The sequence below is a fragment of the Protopterus annectens genome, chromosome 5.part1, assembly GCF_019279795.1.
Source record: "Protopterus annectens isolate FY-2018-M chromosome 5.part1, PAN1.0, whole genome shotgun sequence".
Lineage (NCBI taxonomy): Eukaryota > Metazoa > Chordata > Ceratodontiformes > Protopteridae > Protopterus > Protopterus annectens.
In genome coordinates this window covers 551,947,943-551,969,512 of record NC_056736.1, presented here as the reverse complement: position 1 = coordinate 551,969,512, position 21,570 = coordinate 551,947,943, and positions in this window count along the sequence as shown.

Below are 21,570 nucleotides of genomic sequence, written 5' to 3'. Positions count from 1 at the left end.
ATGCTGCAATATATTTTAAGAAATTTACAGAGCTGCCAATATTACAGACATTCATACCTCAAAACCCCTTAGAGCAAGGAATGTGGACAAAGGCCCAAGAATAGGTACCATTGTAGCATATTACCCTACAGACTTAGAACGGTGATAGAATAACAGGTATGGCTTCATCATGGCATTTATGATGGGTATGCAGTCTGCATATGAGAGCTCTGTCATAATGTTATGTCTCCAGTCTTTAATGACCTGTCAATAGTCTGCAACTCAATCACTATGATCTTAAATATGGGCTAGAGGTAAGAGTCACACATCTGGATATTCTGCAAATATCTGTACAGTCGGCAATTATGCAGACAGTGCAGCAATTCATACAGCATGCCTGAGATGACACTTTAGCAGATATTTTGGGCAATTTCTACATTAATGACATAAATGCATTCTATTTACCAACTGCAGGAGCCCTAGATCTGTAGATTCCTGCTGGTCCTGAAAAAAGCATAGCAAGAGGCAATGGCAACAGCATCACATATAACAGTATAATGAGAGTAAAACTTTTAATGATCTATATCTACAGTAACTGCACTGTTAACAAGAATGTGTCTGTCAACCTCTAAATGACCTTAAAACTGCAGTTAGCTTACATACCCCCACCAAAAAAGCAACCTGCAACACGTTAAAACAATATGCACTATCACATTATGGATGTAACAGTATTCTACCAATGATCTAACAAAGCCTACCTGGAAGGTCCTGCTGAGATGCAGGAGTGGCACCCACATCCAGAATATACTGACTAATGGACTGCTGGGAGCTTTCCTGTGTGGCAATGTTTGCCAGGAATTCCTCAATGGTGGTGAGGCGTTGTTCTGTTGCAGGTCCACCAGCGGTGACCTGATGATCATGTGCCACTTCAGCAGCATGCCTCCTTGCAGTATGATTCATGTCTGTGGCTTTGTGTCACATCTGTCCATAGCTGCAGTTTTGTTGGCCATTAGCATTTACATTTTGGACCAATTCATCCCACAGGGCCACATATTGCCACATACTGGCCCACCCCCTTGATATACGGACCGCATGATGTTGCCTTAATGATTCAATGCTGAGGTCCTTCTCTGCCTCAGAAAATGGGGGCCTATGCTGAGCGGGCATATTGTTTACTGAAAGACAAAATTATGATAGCACATATAAGGATCACATAAGTACAAATAAACCGTGTACAGATAAGGCAGTGCATGAAGCTTTTCCGTATTTACCACTTGATTAAAATTTAAAGATTCAATAGTGTCAATAAATAACACTGTGGGGGCTATAAAACAAGGAGGGTAGCGTGACAATCATACCCCTGTTTGTGCCATAAAGGATACTCACTTATGCTCACACATCCAACACAACAGTGCATTTGGATTTGTACCATAGCAGGGATTCATCCCAGCCCCCCAAAAACAAAAAAAATAACAGGCTAAAAGACAAATGTGATAATCAAACAGCATTGTAAATTCAAAAGTGCTCTCAAAGTTACAATCCATGAAACACGTGTGAATAGTTATCACACAGCATTAGACATTTGTCCTACTCTACATCCTCTGTACCTCTCAAATGGCTGGGAAACAAGGCCATGTCATGAGTACAGTTCTAACAAATGCTTACTGATTTACTTCACATCATTCCTACGTACATTCCAACATATGCATTATTTAGTCAACAAAATGGATATGTACCTGACAGAGTACAATACTCCTCCTTCCCAAATTAAATGTGTCAGTAAGCTTGAAACAACTCTCATTCACATTGGTTTGCCTAGCTACACATTTGCCTTTTTATAATGGTGTAGAAAGGTAATTGATTGCATCTGACCTAGTCTGTGCCTAATACATACTAATTGCAGTATGCCCAGCTCAATTGCAAGGTAAAGAACCAATCCCATGAAGTTACTCAACAAAATATAAGGCATCAATGTAGACACCATGCCCTTTCTTATATGTGCAGTGAGGAAATAGTGGAGTACAGATACAAAGTAAGGACTGACAGATTGTTAGTAGTAGATACAATTTACATACATTTGTGTGCTACAGGCTGAAGCTGCTGCTAATAGCCATAGACAGAGAGGGTAAAGACTCTGCAAAACCAGTTGTAGATGCACACACACACACACACACACACACACACACACACACACACACACACACACACACACACAGAGGAACACCGTAATGAGACACATAGCCCAACCAGTAATGCCGTACAGTATATGTTTCATCTACTGCACTCAAAGTGCCAGTACCTATATATCTCTGGCCGAGGGCACCATTAAATCCACTGAGATGTCCCTCAGTGCATGTAGTATGTGCTATGATACCCAAGTTAATATAGTGGAAACAGCTGCAGCATATTGATTAACGGGATGGGTAACACATCCTATCAACAATGCCAAGGTCACCACAGCCACAAGCCAATGATGACCCAGGGGAGGAACCAGCAGCAGGTGTGGCCATAGGCAGACATAGCCATGCTCAGTAAGTCCCTGCACAGGGTATGAGACAAGCCATTGCACACTGACTCAACATCTAGGAAGCTAAAATCATCCTCAGACAGCACTACATATCTGCACTAGGGTTGCATTACAGATGACAGTTCTCAACCATAACTAAATCATATGTCAGGCAGGATGCTAGACATGCAGAATAACCAGATCAACACAGTCTTGTTAGAGCCATAGCAGTCACAACTTTGCTCCAACAACCCCAAAAGAACAGTCAATATTTGTTTGTAACATCCAACCTGTCTTTCCCTAGGTGGCAGCTGCATATTATATTAGTCACACATAATATTCTTTGACATTGTAAATGCAATAATATTGAATGGTGTACACACTGTATGTCCCAGACTTCTGAAAAGATAACTGATGACTGACCAAGAAACAATGACATATAAAATAGTGTTGTATATTTCCAAGCAGACATGATAATGGTGTGCGTAATTAGTTACTCTGGAATTGTAAATGTGAAACATGTCATGAAATGTACAAGTAACTTGCAATATTTTATTACCACTGTACATTATTTTCAATTTGATTGTGTGATGACAATCACTCTCAACTGTACAAAATTGCACTGAATTTCCAGATTTTGGACTCATATCTGGTCTGTGTCTCATGCTTTTGTGGTAGTCTGTCAAATCACTGGCAAATCATTGAGGACTGAGTTCAGGGACTGATGGCACACATCTGAGTTTCAGACTTCATATCCATGAGAACAGAAATGCTAATGCATAACCTGTTATTCTTCCCACTTCCTAAGTATGTATGAGCATTATTTAGAGTGTCCCTATTTATAAGCCTTTTTCACCCTCATTAATTGTGCCTTTGTCCAGATTCCCTCCTCTAAGAGGTTGAGCGGTATGGTGCTGGATGCCTATTTCTGCTTGTTACAAAAGTGTATCTGTGAAACATAGGGTTAAGGCACCCATTCTGTGTTTGACATGTGCATTGGTTGGTGAATTGGATTGTTGAACAATGTGGGCTATTTCTTATGTAGTTGGATAGTCTAAGGTGTATATGAGACACTGATTTAATATTATTCCGATTATCACTTCTTTTTATGTCAGTATTTGGAGTTTGCACATTGCTGTGCATAGCAAAACTGGCATCAGCAGCAGTGCACAACCTGTAGAAGTGGACCACCCAGGTATCAGATGGGAACCACACATCTAAAAATAGACCTGGGATGCATTCACTTAATGTCAGTCTGCATAGCACAAACCAAGTGCTGTTATTCTGAATGTAACTGTGAGAACTTAAGGATAAATATTAATGTAGTAGATCTTCAAGTAATTTTCTTGTTCCTGTGGATGGTAAGTGCTGGCCTGAATTTCACATGGTCCTGGTTTCTGATACAAGGATTGCAACTTATATTTTACTAATGTGCCCTTGCATTACATTGCAATCTAATTAAACATACACATATATTCTTTAATCCTTCTACATGCAACAGCTTTGAGTATAGGACTACCATGTATAGGGTTTATGGTTCTACTGCAGCAGACATCTCTATTTTTCAATGGTGTCCCACTTCACATTAGATAATGCACCATTTTCAAATGCTGCAAAGTCCAATAGTGTGCATTCTCAGTATCTGGCATAACTGAAATTGGTGGGAAAAGTCACTATACATTGGTGTTCATCTGTATTGGACATGTCTGGTGTTCAGGGAGAGGTTCTGATGTTTCTGTCTCAAAGTTGGGGTGTGCAGGAGTCCAAAGTGTTTGACAGACTCCTAGTAAATGATTATGGCCCCTGGCTGTGCAGGAGCACTATCATGGATCAGATTACAATTTGGATGCATGGGATAGTTTGGCCCGCGATTTGTCCACTGTTACTGGTGAACAGTGTAGGAATCACTACCGAGATCTCAAGATGAGGAAGAGGGATACTCTTGACCATTGAATCAAAGAATGCAAGAATGATAGCACCCCACAGATGTGTAAGTATCACACACAAGCACTACTTGCAGGAGGTAGCAGATGCATATGTTCGTTATTGGTGTTCTTAATGGTATTTTTTCCCACAGCTAATGAGGACAGGGCAATAAATGTGCAGACCTATGATGGAAGAATAAGAAGGATGAGAGATGCATTTGGTATGTATGCTTCCGAACAGTACTGTTATTATAAAATTAAAGATGTAAATACAGCTTATTGTGGTAAAATCTTGTATGACATTGAGCATGCATTTTTTCCATTGTAAAGCAAAAGCATGCACACATTAGTATGTTACTTAGAACAACAGTCCTGTATTACAGACTAGACAGGGGTGGTAATTTAGAAAACAACAGTGCTCGTTGAAGTTGACATAAATATTGCAAAAAGTATGATCTATATACCAGGGACAGCAAGGCTGCAGATTGTTATCATTATAACTTTCAACCTGTATCTGTAAAGTGTAAAAGGGTAGAGTGATTGCATTATGCTTTATTATAGAGGAAAGGTACAAGATTACAATAAACACTGCTTGTGGGTTCAACCACCAACCTCCCCATATTTAAAGAAAGTTGTTTAGAATGCTGTTTTAGGATATTCTCAATAAATGTACAGTGCTGTTACATATTCATATTGATAGCATTAGAAGTGCAGACCTCTAAAGCTGTGGTTCATATGGCCTGCTGTCAACTGTAATCAGTGCACATGGAACATGCATATCTGCAATATATGCCCCCAAGAATGACTGTTGGATGTGATATGATCTGCACCATAGTGTGTCTGTGTTAACAATATGGTAGTATTCAAAGTAGCAAAGTTAGTTATTAGCATTTTGTATTATTGTACATAAAATGTATCAAAATATTGAACATTATTTGTAGATATTTTTGTATATTATCTGTGTGGTTACTAATGTTATTTATTTTTTTATCTCACCCCACTCCTTCTCTCTGTTAGCATTTTTATATTATTCATTTATATTATTATTATTATTTGTATTGTTATTATTATATAGTGTATATAATCATAATTTTCATTATCGTAATTCTTTTTTTTATTACCTATGGTTTGTTTATTTTTATAATTTTCTCTTGTTTTACTGTTAAATATATTTTCATTTCATACCATTTTCATTATGTTTGTAATTCTATTATTTATAATTTTTTTATTGCTTTATTATGTTATTATGGCCATTGTTTTATGTTATGTTTTATTTTGTTATGGACTTTTCATTGTAATTATGTTATTACTACATCACAACAGGGTAGGCCAGTTTCACGTGGTCTGCCTACACTCTCTCCACTGGCTATGACACCAAGGCCCAGCACTTCTAGACTGCAGCCTGGCAGCATCCCTCCTGCTGCCCTTGCCCTAGCTGGACTCTGAGGCCTATGCTGAATGGATATACTGCTCTCCATCATTTTCCTGGATAATACCAGAGCATGTAGACATGAGACACTGTGGCCATTGGCACAGTGAGGTGACAGTGATGACAATCCACTGGGTTTGGACTCATTTCTCACTGTCACCAAACATGATGTCCATATGTCCATCATCCCCTTTCCACCAGTACACATGATCCCGTCTCCGCCATCACACTGCAATGTTTAAAAGTGCTTATTAACTTTAATTGAATAACAGTACTGTCTAGCAACAGACATTTCATCATTAATCACTGAGTACATACAGAGCTGATGACACAGATTCATACATTTCATGAATTATAATCCTGATGTACAGGACAAGTATATGGAATGATAGATACACCTGTATTTGAACCAAGTATAATCTAAACCTAAAGAATACACCAACAATACTATAACAGCTAGTGCCACAGAGTCAGTTGAGTAGCAGGTGAATTTTATGTGTCCCTGTCAGTTCAGAGAAAAACTGGTTCAACAAACGACATTTTCAGTGCATTTACATCAAACATGCTGTTCGATGAGCTGTTCATACCGAGATCATGGTACAATGATGACTGGGAAATTTGCACTTTCCTCACTGTAGTGTGATCTCTGCGATGGTATTTATAATTAGCAGGGGGTGTGGGGGTGCAGCCCACCACAAGTGTAATTCAATGAACGGAATTTCCAATGAAATGCCTTTCATTGAAGTGTCACTTCGATGAAGTGATATAGACCTGTATTTTACACATTGCATAGATAAGTGGACCATAAAGTGGTGTTGCATACATCTGCTACTTACATCAACCAATAAATAGTAATGAAATGCCTGTTATTCTATCATGTTCATAATTTTGTAAGAGCAATATTTACAACATGTTGCTTTAGTGATGGCCCTTTGTACCACATTGTGTATGGTTTGGCCAGATCTTTTCCTTTACCAAGAAGACAGCTATGATCCTAATATTTATGTAATGTTTTTCAGCCCTGCTGTATTGCACAGCCACACTTTACTGAGAATATATGACAATTAGTATTGATTGTTTAAAATGCATCTGCTAATTAACTGACTTTGTGGCTGGACTTGTGAATGCATTGTTAATGAAGTCAGATAGTACTCGGTTTGAAACAGAATGTTGGCATAAATTTTACCAAGTATGTATGATAGTTTTACATACTTTCACTGTTCCTACTTCCACTTAACATTGCTTAGCGATATTGCACATCACACACTATAGCGCAGTGATCCTTTAAAGAAAAGAAATGGGGGAAGATAGGAAAGTGGTGAAATAGGGAGCAAGTAGGGGAAAAAAAGTGAAACAAAGGCAGGAATGGAGTAGGAAAGAACTATAACAAATTATTTCTTAAACAGCAACAGCTGTGCACCTGTGCAGTTTATTAGCTGAATTTGGACTGTCACCACCACAGAGAGTGGTGACAACAATGTAATTGCATTGTGGAGTCAATTGGACTGAATTAAATGTGTCAAGGAGATGTGTGCGAAATGAAGAGCTATGTATGAGACAAAATTTTTTTTGGGGGGGGGGCAAGTGCCCCCCCTTCTTTTTTCTTTTTTTTTAAGGAGGGGGAAGGGACATAGGCAATTCTGGGCCAGGCAAGATGAGGAAGCACTTGTAGACAGACAAGGCATACAAGACAAGAGACAGGGCCGGTGAAGGACACAAGAGGGGGGGTGAACACCTTGGATGCGGTGGGGGCGGTCGAGGTCCCATCTACATCAGCTTCAGCATAGTAACAGTGGCAAAAGTCCTCATGCACTGTACTGTCAGCACTGTCCCATTACCGCGCCTCTGGCTGCAGTGGCTGACGTCTGCTCCTATAGCTGGTCTGCCATACCAGGATGGAAAGCAGGTTCTCCATCCAATGTAGGTGTGTGCCCACCTTCTGATGCACAATCCTATGCACCACAGCTGGCAACTCCACATGGTTGATGTATGCAACCCCCTCTGCCTCTGTTCCCAGAGGAGGCCACAGACCTGGACCTTGGGGTAGTACTACCTGAAAGTCCAGGTAGGGCAGGGGCAGCAGGAAGGGTGCCACCAGGCTACAGTCCAAAAGTGCTGGGTCTTGGTGCTTTAGCCAGTGGAGTGACTGTAGGTGAATCATGGAGAACCGGCCTACCCTGCTGTGCTGTAGTAATAACATAAATAAAATTCAAACCAAACAGTAAATAAAACATAAAACAAATGAAATGAACATTATAAAGCATAAAGAAATAATTATAAAGCAGTATAAAATTTTTCAAATAAAATAAACATGAACAAAATGATAAATCCTAACAAAGAAGAAAATGCATTTCAAAACCAAGAATTATGAAATTATACATAATAAACAAAAGATAAGACATAAAAGAAATTTATAAATAAGTAATTGGATTTTATATATAATAAAATAATAAAATAAAAAAAAAAAATATATATATATATAAGAAATCCATCAATAAATGAAAGAAGAGAAGGGGTGTGGTGAGAGAAAAAAAGAGGAACATTAGTAACTTCACAGGTAATAAACATTGCTTTTTACAATTAAGGTATTGTATTCTTTTACATTATACTATTAACAATACCAACTGCTAAGAACTTTTCATTATTATCTGGAATACATGTACAGGGATTACACCTGACAGCAGGCCAATCAATACACAGGTCTAGAGGTATGCCCTTCAAATGCTATAATGATGATTACTTAACAGTACTGTAGTTTTTATTGATGACAGGCTTAAATAGTATTGTAATCAGCTGAGTTTCACATTTGGGGAGTGTGGTATTAGAACCCACAAGCAGTGACTACTCTAAGACTGTACCTTTCCTTTGTAATACAACATAATGCAAGCACTCTTTCCTTTTACACTTTATAAACTCTTGTTCACTGTTATCTGAGGATGTACAACTGTTGCTTTGTGTTATAGACCATATCTCACCACCTTTTAGAGAAAGATATCTTGACATATCATAAATGAATGGGTGTACAGTGACCAATAACTAGGAGCATATTTCAAATATTTCTCTTACATACATAGATAGCTGCACAGGATTTATGTTAACATACATTTTGACACTCGTTTATTGACTTTAATATAAATTACTTTCCAGATAACCAAGATTCTTACAATGAACAGACCAGAACACTGATTCTTAAATTTGGGTATTCAGCAGAAATCAGTACAGTTGTAAGCTATGCTGCAGAGTGATGCATGCATACTTGCTTTTACAGTTCAGATATGCATTTCCAGCTTCATCAAACACTATGATATAGCAGCTAATCGGTCCACAACTGTTAAGGCTGCAATAACAGTACTTTATATAATTATGCTTATTTACCACATACTTGTCACATCCTGGCCAATCACCTGGCATGAGACCTCATATTTGAGGCCCTCTCTTTTGCAGCTGTAGAAAAGGGGAAAAAAGAAAAAGCATTATGAATATCAGTTTCTACCATATTCAGGTTGAATATTTATAAGTAATACATGGAAACCATACATACACATGTCTGGGGTGTGCCCTGCCTGACAATCCCTGATGCAATGATCAAGGGTGTCCCTTTTTAGATGGTGCAGGTCATCATAGTGGTGATGACATTGTTCTCCCAGTGTGGGGGATACCAATTGTACCAGTAAGGGCCCTGGCCAAACTATCCCAGACTTCTAATTTATATTGGGAGCCAGTGTAGTTCTCCTGCAGCAGCTGAAGCCCATGATCCTTAACCAGGAGCCAAGTAAAGACCTTGGACTCCTGGACACCTCAGCACTGTGCTCTAAAATGCACTCCCTCAGAACATCTACTATTGCTGCACAAGATTGAGCTCAAAATGTCTATAGCACAATTTCTGCTTATTCACCTTTAAATAGCATGGTTTCTCACCAATTGCGCTTACTGAGAGTGCACACTGTCTACATTTTGATACATTTCAAAAAGCTGTGCACTGCTTACCATCACTCAAACATGGTAAAACAAGTGCATTGCTTTGTGAAATGCTAAGCGGTGAGCACCTTTTTCAAATATGTCCAAAAATAACTTACAATTAATGACATTACATGGTTATTTCATTACACTAACACTTTATTTTTATAATCTGCAATGTCACAACAGGATAAATAAAGTTTGCATACTCTGGACAATCTGCACTGCAGTCCAACACTCTACACATGTTGCCACAAGATTTGTCACATGTAGTCATGTATCTTACTATTCATTGTTAAGTTGATGGTATGCACATAGTACAGCCCTGCTTACCGGGTTTGTGCGATGCCCAGCAGTGCCGAGTAATACCAATTGAAAGCATCCGGTTTCTATTTTTGGATGTCTGGGTCAAGTCTGATATATGGGTGGTCCCATTGCACAAACAAGGTAAGCATTGCCAAACACTGCAGTGCACCATGCAAACATGGTATAAATAAAAAAGAAAAGAAGTAAAATGACACTGTATAGATAAAACTAGTTCTGACATTCTTTCCATGGCTTTGTCTGATATTTTTCCAGTGTTCCTCATAACATTTGTGGTTTTGAAATAATCATTCAGGATGGGTGGCAATAAATACAGACAGATGGTTCCATGTTGGGCTAAGAGATTAGGAGGTATGGGGGCGGGACACCAGTGCTCTCCTGCACACAGATTCATTATTCATGTTGCTCTATGAGGTTTCTTAGCCAATACTACTGGTAAGCACCACAAAACCTCACTTAGGTGTGCCGCTTAATATCAATATGCATTGTGTGTTGTTGAGAGTTTATTGTGGCCGTGTACATGGATACACTCAGTGAAGGCTGTACACAGAGCCTACAAGGAGTTTATTGAATCCTGCACCTTGGTCTATACTTTTTAGGCTAAATTGCAAGTTCCCTCTTAAGTAGGAGTATTGCTTTTCCTGTTGTTATCCAGTTTGGTGTGTGTTCAGTGTCTGTATACAAAAAAAATCTTAATCATGGCTAAATCTTCATGTAAAGTTTTATTGTAGCGCTTTTGTCAGCCTTAAGCCATTGACATCATCAGAAACCTGGACTTAGGGTTTAACAATTAGAAGACTGGCTTAATTTGTTTCAATCTCTCTGCCCTTTACTTTATCCCATTTCATATATTGTACATTTGAACTTATTATTATTTCTTTTAGTTTTTCTATTCATTTAGCGTCTTTGCTATGTTCCACAGGTTCTTCGTTGATATTACTCCAAAATATATCTGTTCTTCTATTTTGGCATGTTTCAGTTCCTTTCGTCTTGTTTCCAATTCTCTATAAAACTTTTTGGGTCATCAGTAAATTCCTTATTTTGTACTTTTCCTTTATATTCATCTGCATGTGCTGATATTTTTAGTTTATTATTTGAGATGCACATTTAATCCTGATCTGTTCTGATAATGTGCATTGTTTTTATCAGGTCTATCTTTCTGAGTATTTTTCCTGATATGTTCCCTCTTCTATACCCATCTAGCAGTGACACTGCTTGTCTTAATTACTTTACAGTTTTCTCTACTCAATACTTCCATGATGGCATTTGATTTCTTGCGTGTCTTTCTCTTATAGTCCTGTGTTGTTGTTGTAGGACTTTATTTGTTATTAATTCAGCTGAATATCGCATTTGTTTCTGTTATATCACATGAAACACTATGAACAGTCCTAATAACTGTGTTCATTTGTTTTATCAGTCTTCTAACTTTTTGGGTTTTATTGACTTTCTGTAGTCTATTTTTTTCATTGGTCTTAATATATCTGTCCATCTCTAATAAATGAAGCAACTCTTGTCTTAGATAATTTTCTTCTAAACTGAAGGCACAATCTTTGCTCTCCATTTCCTGTGAGAATTCTATAAATAGTTCCACATCATCTTCCTGTGCCACATTTTCCTCAGTTTCATCCTGTGTCATCCGTTGCTCTTGCATATGGGAACTCATTGGCCTACCACTCCACATCATTGATCGTGTCATGTTTGCCACAGTTTCCTGTTCTTTCCCTTGCATTTACTACAACTGGATTTTTGTACTGATTTCCTACAGAGGGCCACAGAGTATCCTTATATGGCAACTGATCAGATGTTGCCCTATCTACTGGTTTCTCCTTAATTTGGGGATCGACTGCTCTATCCTTCTGTGATGTTATTAAAGTCAGATTTTCTACATTAAATCCTTCACTTTGCAGGTAATCCATAACCACAATTTCTATTTTTTAACTTCTCCATTACTAATTTTCTTAGTTTTTGTATTGTAAAATTTTTCATATCATGATGCCTTTGCCTGATTTTCCCTTCAAATATCTTTAGTGCTGCTCTTTTTGTATTGATTAGTTTTGCTTTCTGCTTTGCATAAATATTGGACCATATTAGACCTCTTTCTCTTTCTCATGTCCATATTTTTTCTTCAGATGTCTTCTGCTCCTCATGTTTCTCCTTACTTGGGGGACTTGTTCCATCATGCTGTGATATAACCTGTGTTAGACTTTCTACATTAAATCCTTCAGCTTCCATGTATTCCATAGCTTCAGCTTCTATTTTTTTTAACTTCTCCTTTGGCTCTTTTTTTGCCTATCAAGTTTTGTGATTTTTGTGTACCACTTCTTCCTTAGGGGCCATCCTCCTCCTGGGCCTGGCTTAGCTCCATTGTAGAAATGTGTCTGTGTCTTGAGGATTCAACACTGTCATTTTTTCCATTACTGGCACCAGTGATCCTACTAAGATGGGCACTTTTTTATCCTGGGTGTTGTGTGCCCAGCTATCTTTTTTTTTTTAACCTACTTCTGTCCATGATATATATTGTATAAAATACCGTCTATATATCATTGTCAGCTTGGTGAAATTCTGTGAAAAATAGGGTCCACCTATTCCCTAACTGAGAAAGTTTTTCAATGATAGCTGAGTGGGAGATTGTGTCAAAAGCCTTGGCCAGGTCAAAGTAGGCAGTATGCATTATCTTACCTTCATCCAGGGCTTTGGCAACTTTCTTGAAGAAGTCCACCAGGTCTAAGAAGCATGTGTTACTCTAAACAAATCCACATTGGGTAGGGTATAGAGTCTGAACATCAACTATGTCCTTTAATATAAGGTCCATGATGATTCATTCCAATGTCTTGCAGATAACACTGGTTAGATGTATGGGTCTATGTTTCTCAGGGCTTGTTGATGGCCCCCCTTTGTGCAAGGGGATAACTGTTGCTGTTCTCCACTACACTGGAACAAAGCCAGTTCTCAGTCTATGGTGAAAGAGAGCACTATATAAGTCTGCTATGTCCTGTTTTAAGCTGCTTAATAAGCATCCTGGGATGTTTTATCGTCCCATTGATGCTTTGTTTTTGGCCTTTGAGAGCACACATAAGACTTGATCCTAGAGATACTAGGCAGAGGACTGGAGTCAAGTATGCTTTGGGGTATGTCTGGTGGGGCTAGGTGGGTGAAGTTTGCACCAAATCTTACAGCTAGCAGGTTGATGCTTCCCCCTGATGCAGTGTGAGTGGTACCATCTATTGCATGTTCTCTAGAAAGCTGGGCATTCCTTTTTAGGTTTAGGATGTAATTAAAGAATGACATATGATTAACCTTAGCTAGGGACTCTATTTTAGCTTCATACTTAGCTTTGGAGGATTTCAAGATATTTCTGATTTGCTTGTTGATGACAAGGGGAAAATTATTCCTCTGCTGAGTCAGTTTCCTCTTATTCTTAGACATCAGTTTCTTCCTCTTGTAATAAAACCTGTTTATACTTTAAGTCTACCAGGGTGTCTTCTTTTTTCAGGAGGACCTGATTTTGATCCGGTCAGGTACAGCTGCGTCTATACAGCTGCTTAAGTGCTTGTACAGGGCATCTAAGTACACCTCTGCATAGTAATCATTGTATGTGAGTGTGGGGGGACATAAAACATTTTCTACCATCACTTAGTAGTCTAAAGTTAGTTTTGGAAGAGTTTTTCAGCTTTTTTTGCTGTTAGCTATAACCTTAAGCTTGACTTTTTAGGCATACAATGGAAAGATAATATCATTCTCAAATAAATATGACTTTTCACTGAACTAAAGAGAAAAGTGTTTATTCAGTATGATTTTTAACTTGCTAATGCATTCAGAGTTTTTTCTGCTTTCTCAATCTAGATTACTTATGCTGTTTCTAAATATACCGGGAAGCTTTTTTTAGTCACACTATTTATTTATTACAATTATCCAATTTCTATTTTATGAATTGTCTTAATTTTCTTTTCTTTTTTTTTTTTACTCAAATAATTTTTATTTTGATGATATAACATAATAAGATTTGTTTGCATTAAATGAACTCAATAACTATATACAATATTTACATTTAGCCTGACAAATAGATTAAGATACCAATAAATCCAAATATAAATGATGATCTTGATATAAACTGTGATTATCAGGAAGAGTCTGACTCCAGTTGCAAGGTGTCAATCAAATTCAAAACTGTTTTCCATGGATTATTAATCAATGGCTTAGGGTAAATTCTTAATTCTTTAGTTTTGATCTCCATTGATATAAACTTCTTCAGTAAAGATAGGAATTCCTCTAAAGTGGGTGCAGCACTGGACTTCCATCTTCTGGTTATACATTTTCTAGCTATTGCTAGTATGGTCCACAAAAGATACAAGTCCATTTTTTCATGTGTGTATTATTAATTACATTCAGCAAAATTAAGGGTTTTGTCAAGACAAATGTATCTGTATATATTGCTTTTAAGAAATTATTAATCTCATTCCAATACATTTTAATAGTGGTACAATCATAAAAAATGACACCAGTCTGCATTAGTTGATAAATGACATCTCGAGCATAACTCTTTACTGGAGGAGTTCATTTTTGAGAGTTTCTCAGGAGTCAAAAAGGATCTATGTAGATATTTACAATGAAAAATGTTCCAATATTGTGAATGGGAAGTTAATTTGACTGCAATAAGACATTTTTCTCTTCTTCCATTGATAATGATATTTGAATACCTTTAGTTAAATACTGCCAATATGATACTTTGGGAGTTGTCTTATAAACAATTAATACATTATACAAGTATGATAATTCATTCTTTGCATTGGTTTTATTACAGATAATTTCAAATAGCCAAGTTATGATTTTTGGTGCAGTTTTAAAAGATGAGTTATTTACTCTTCTACATAGATCCTTAGTGTATGTTGAAACACTCTGGAGAATTAACCAGTCATTAGGAGTTAACCCATAAGTTGACAATAACTGTTGTGCATCCAGAACTTGTTGATATTTTTATACAAGAAAGACAACAAATTAAGTTCCTATTTTCCCATAAATTAAAAATCTCTCTATGTATCTTATCGGAAAGTATCTTGTAATACTGAATGGTATTAGGAATGCAAACCAAAGTTTTATGTCTATATTCATATTAATAAATTTCCTAAAGACATAAAAATATGGTTAAATATATTTAATTTAGTTGGTTTTGCTGTATTATATTGTAGATTTATACTTAAATAGTGCCATATTCTGTTATCTTTATCATTTACATTAAGATTTTTTTTGATAAAGCATTTTCATTCATTAGAATTATGGACTGCAACTGATTCCAATGAAAAAAGAAAAAAGTCTCAGACATATGTGACATTTTGGATGCTTTCAACTATCACTATGCTGAACATCATAAAGGTGAAATAAATATAAATGAACATAGGAAGCTAGAAAATATAATCCCCAGCATATGAAAAATCCCTGAAGAATTAAAGTTAGAATTACAAAAAACAATTTCACAGAAAGAAATTATAGGCAAGATTAAAGAAAGTAAGTCTAATAAAGCAGCAGGAATAAATGGTTTAGTTAACAAGATTTATTAATTATTCCCCACTTCCACAACTTCTCTCCTACATAAAACTTTTCTTGAAGTTCAAACATCAGCAAAAATCCCCCTTCTTGGAGATATTCTTTAAATACCCCTGTATTAAAAAGAAACAGAGATCCTAATTATTGAAATTCTTATAGACAAATATCTTTGCTAAACAATGATTATAAACTTTTTATGTCAATCATGGTTAAAAGAATGAAAATACCCATATCTACAATAATTAATGAAGACCAAACTGGTTTTATATATAACAGACACACACAGGATAATGTCAAAAGGGTATTAACATTAATAGATTATGTGAACAGAGAAAATCAAGAAGCATTGATAATCGGTCTAGACAAGGAAAATGCCTTTGACTCTTTAAATTGGGATTATTTAGTTAAAGTTTTGCATATATTTGATTTTCCTTTTTCTTTTATAATACTCATAAAGAAAGTTTATGAAAATAATTTAGCCTTCATCAAATTAGGCCCTTTTACTTCCAAAGCAATTCAGATCACTAGAGGTACTAGGACAAGTCTGTCCCATGTCTCTTATTCTATTTGCATTGGCCATAGAAATACTTGCCATCTTAATACGCAACAACTCAAAGATAAGAGGCATAGATATATATGATTAATATAGTTCCAAAATGATGATGTTTGCTGATGATGTCCTTACTTTGCCCAACTCTAAAGAAGTGTTAGATGAAGTAGATATGTTAATAGGGAACTTTCAAAAAATCTCAGGTCTTTACTTTAATAAATCAAAATCAAAGTTTTTGTTATTAAATAAAAAAGGAGGTACATGTATTAGTAAATCATATTATTGGTAAACAAATTTCAGCTCTAGACTATTTGAGGATAGTCCTGTGTAAGAATATAGCAGAAATCCTAAATATCAATTACTCCAATATCATAGAATTAATAAAGACATTGGTGAATAAATGGAATAATATGTTTATGACATTTGAAGATAGACTACAATTGATATAAATTGTCTTACTACCTAAAGTAATGCATATAGAACAGTCTCTTATATTTTTCCAGAAAAAATCTCTTAAAGAAGTGACTTCAGTGTTGCTGAAATTCCTGTGGTACCCTAAAAAAATAGAGTGGCATATACTCATCATATTAGACATTGGGAACAAGGGGAACTAAAATTCCCAGATATTGAAATAAACATAAAGGCTTCTATAATTAAAATAGTGATAGAGTGGGTAAATCCTAAATATTTTGCCATTTGCAAACTGTCTTAATTTTCTTTCTTTTTTTTCACTAAATATTTTTTTTATTATTTCAAATAAGATGTCTTAAACATTACATGAAATAAAGATAAATAACATATTTACATTTCTAAAACATTACTAACTTCAAACCATTATATAACTATTTACATTGGTGTCTATGCAAATAACATTGAAATTCTATATTATATAAAGTTAGAAACATAAGATGATATATCTTCTTTGATCTTTTCAAGTATTTCCAGTACTTTCATCCAAGAGTAATAGTAAGAAGTAGATCTTTTAGTTCTGTTCTTCACTGTTAATATTTCCATTTGAGCAACTGTTGTTGTTAAAGTCTCAAATTCCTTGAACGTAGGCGAAGCCTCATTTTTCCAGTGTATAGTTATGATTTTACGTGAAATTGCCAATAGTGACCATATGATTTAAGTGTCTTTTTTGGTACATGTTTTGGAATAGGAGAGTTGAATAAAATTAAAGACTTTGTTAATTGAAAATTATCATTATAAACAGTCTGAAAAAAATAGTTAATGGATTTCCAGTACATGTTAAGACATATACATTCATAAAAAACATGCTGCCAATCTGCTTTTATCTTGGTATGGCATCTCCAACATTGATCTTCAATAGAATACATTTTGTCTAACCTATGTGGTGTATAGAAACTTCTGTGTAGATATCTCCAAGTGAATAATTGCCAGTATTTTGATAATGTAGAAAATTTGGAAGATTTTAGAATATTACTTTTTTCTTCTTCAACTGGAGGATGGTTGTTTATTAAAGTATAATAATCCCACTATGATTTTTCATGATAGTTTTTTGTTTTTGTAACAATTTTATAGATATTAGACAAATAACCTGTACCCTGATAAGGCTGTTTTGTGATAAGAATAAGGTATTCAATGAGTTTTGGAGCTTCATGTCTAACTGAAGGTTGCATTTGTTCTATTTTATTTTTAAAAAAATGCCTTAGATTTTGTAAAAACAGCCAAATGTCTTTATTTATATTATAATTATAAATTATCTGTTCCTTTGTTAGAATTTTCCCTTTCTCTATAAGTTGATGCCAAAAGAGTAATATTTCTTCTTTAAGTATATTTATTTTAGATATTTGGAATGTATCTAGAATATTTGGTGTAAAAGCTATAGGGAAAATAAGAAGAATCCAAGAATTAATATTTGGTATTTTGTTTATATATGTTTTGAACACTGAAAGTGTAGAGCTTATATAGTTTGATGGCAATTTATTAATATTATTCCTTTTCCCTAAAAAATAATCTTTTAACATCCATATAAGGGGTGATGGTATTACTGTTAAGTTGTCTTGTATGTGATTATAATTGATTTCTATGTAAATCTGCTCATGGGCTTGTTTCCATATAGGTGTGTATGAATTATTTAACCATAGTGTTATGTTTTTAATAACAGATGATGTAATATATAAATCAATATCCTGTAAATTAATTCCACCATCTTCCCAATCTGGCAAATGTTTATTTAAGGCTATACGGGGTTTATTTGTAAACCATAGAAAATTTAAAATTAGTTTATTGTATCTTTGAATAATATATTTGGGAGGAGGCAATGAAAAATTTTGTATTAAGTATAATATTTTGGGAAATATGATTATTTTAATAAGATATAATCTGTCTGCTGTTGAAAAGATATATTTATTTAAGTAACCAATTGTTCGTTCTATTTTGTCTAGTATTTTATTATAGTTAAATATTAGAGAATCTGTTAATTCAGTGAGTAGATTTATTCCCAGATATAATAATTAACTTTCTGTTACTATATATTTGGAAAATCTTTTGTTTATATTATTCTTTTTTTATATAATTACAGGGCATAATTTTAGTTTTGTTTTCATTAAATTTTAAGCCTGAAATATTTTGAAATTTATTCATGGAGTTAAATAGAGCATTCAAAGACTCATTTGCATCTGAGAGAGTTAATAGTATGTCATCAGCAAAGAGTTGGATTTTAAGGTTTAACATTTTATTAATACAAATACCCTTTGTGTTATTGTTTGATCTGATTTGATTTGCAAAGGGTTGTATGAGCAATGCAAATAACAATGGTGATAAAGGGCAACCTTGTTTAGTTCCCTTTTTGATTGTTATAGGGCCTGATCTATATGATCCCAGTTTAACATATGCAGTAGATTTTTTATATAGTATTTGGATAAGATTATTAAAATTAGAAGAAAAGTTATATTCTTTTAAAACTAGTGAAAGAAAGTTCCAGTTAACCAAATCAAAAGCTTTATTAATATCTAATGAGATTACATTTAAATCTATGACTTTATGTTTGCTATAATCTATTAATGTTAGTATTCTTTTAATATTATCTGAAGTATTTCTTCCTTTAATAAAACCTGTTTGATCTTTGTGAATTAAGAAAGGAAGAAATTGTTTGATCCTATCTGCGTATATAGCCATAAACATCTTATAGTCTATATTGAGTAATGATATTGGCCTATATGAGGAACACTGCTTCTCATCTTTATCTGGTTTGATAATTGGGGATATCAATGAATATTTCCAAGAAGGTGGTATATTCAAATCTTTATTGGCTATATCATATACTTTTAATAATAAAGATATGGCTTGATTGGGTATTCATTTATACATTTCTGGTAGCATATTGTCTGGGCCAGGTGCTTTATTTGTCTTGAGCTTTTTAATTTGTGATTTTAATTCTGTCATATTGATTGGTTTGTTTATAATGTCTATTTGTTCTTGTGTTAATTTAATATGAATATTGTTTTCTAAGTATTTTTTATATCCTTAGTAGGTGTATCTTGAGTATTTATGGAATTATCAATGTTAAATTGGAGTCTGAATGCTTCTAAAATATCATTTAGTTCTGTAACTCTTTTGTTAGTATTAGGAATAAATATTTATTTTATTTGCTTAGATTTAATTATTTTTTGTTCTATTAGTTAAGTATCTCAGGTGTGCTGAATTAGTAGAGTATGAGTTTATTTTTATCTTTTCTAAGTTAATCATAATCTTATGATGTAGCAATTCTGTATACTTCTTATTGATTTGTGTAAGTTCTTGAACTTGAGTAGCATTACCCTTTTGTATTTCCAGTTTCAATTTATCTGCTTTGTTTTGTAAGTCTAGCATATATTTATTCCATAACTTCCTTTTATTTATGTACCAGGATAATATCTTCCCATATGTAACTGCTTTTAATGAATCCCAGACATATATTTCTGAAATATCTTCTGTGTAATTTATTTCTAGAAAGTCTTTGATTGTTTCTTCATAAAATTCTTTGAAATCTGTCAATTTTGTGATATAGGAAGGTATCCTAGTAATGGGATTTGAATAAAATGGTGTAAGCTCTATCTCAAAGACTATGGCATTATGATCAGATAAGGGACAATTTATGATTTTGACTTTGTCAATTTTTGTTATTAGGTCATTGGCAACATATATTCTATCAATTCTAGAGTTAGTTTTATATCTATGAGAATAAAATGTGAAGATTAGTGAGTCTGGTTCTGCAAATTCATTTATATCTTTTAAATACAATGTATCTATAAATTTTGATAGTGCTTTAGAGATAGGTTGTTTTCTTCTTTTGAATTTAGAATCTGTATCTTTCATTCATTATACAGTTGAAGTCTCCTGCCAATATCAGGCTACCCTTAGTTAAATGAATTATCTCTTCAAAATGCTGTTTAACTGTTTTTAATCCTAGTCCTGGGATCCAATATAGATTTACTAATGTATAGATTCTCTTATTTAACTCTATTGAAACTAGACAAAACATACCTGATGTATCTTGATGAGTAGTAATTATTTTAGGTGTTATAGTTGAGTTGAGAAGTAGTATACCTACTCCTTTTTTTTGTTTTGTATTGAGAGTTTATTAGTACTGTGTAATTATTAATATTTAAGTTGTTTATATCTCTATCTAATAAGTGTGTCTCTTGTAAAAAGACTATTTGTGGTTTATGTAAGTTTATGTACTTGAATAGGCTTCTCCTTTTATTACTATTATTTAGACCAGTAACATTTATGGATAAACATTTCATTTCCTAGTTTTGAGTTTGTTTTATGTGTGAGTTTATGTAAATATTGTTTATTCGTAGTTCCATCTTGGATACAGAATTCAAAAAGTTTTTCTTGTATGATTTTTGCATGCTTCTGAGTGACACCAAAGTAATAGAATAAATAAAAAAAAAAAACAAAGAACTTCCAAACTTGTAATTCTTAACCTTAAAAACCATTCCCTATCACTTTGAGGTAATATACCTCTTTGTTTGGGTAGTGAATCTAACCAAACAAACTTTCTACCCTCACAAATAATATTTGGATCCGTTTCTCTTATCCTCTTAGTTTTTTAAGTAAAGATAATTGAATAATATACTAAGATAATCTAATCAGCTAAAATATATACATATATTCTTTACTCATCTTATTGTAATTCAATAATACTTATTTCTAATCAGGTTTCAAAAAGGTACAAATATTTAGATTAAGGTAGTATCATGTCAAAATAATTTAGGGTATTAATAAACATCATGTTAAAATCTATAACTGTATATTTCATACATCTGTTGAAAACTATTTACTGATATTACTGTATAATACAATACCATTGTTGTGCAATTGTTTTAGACTACTCAAGTCCGAAACCAGT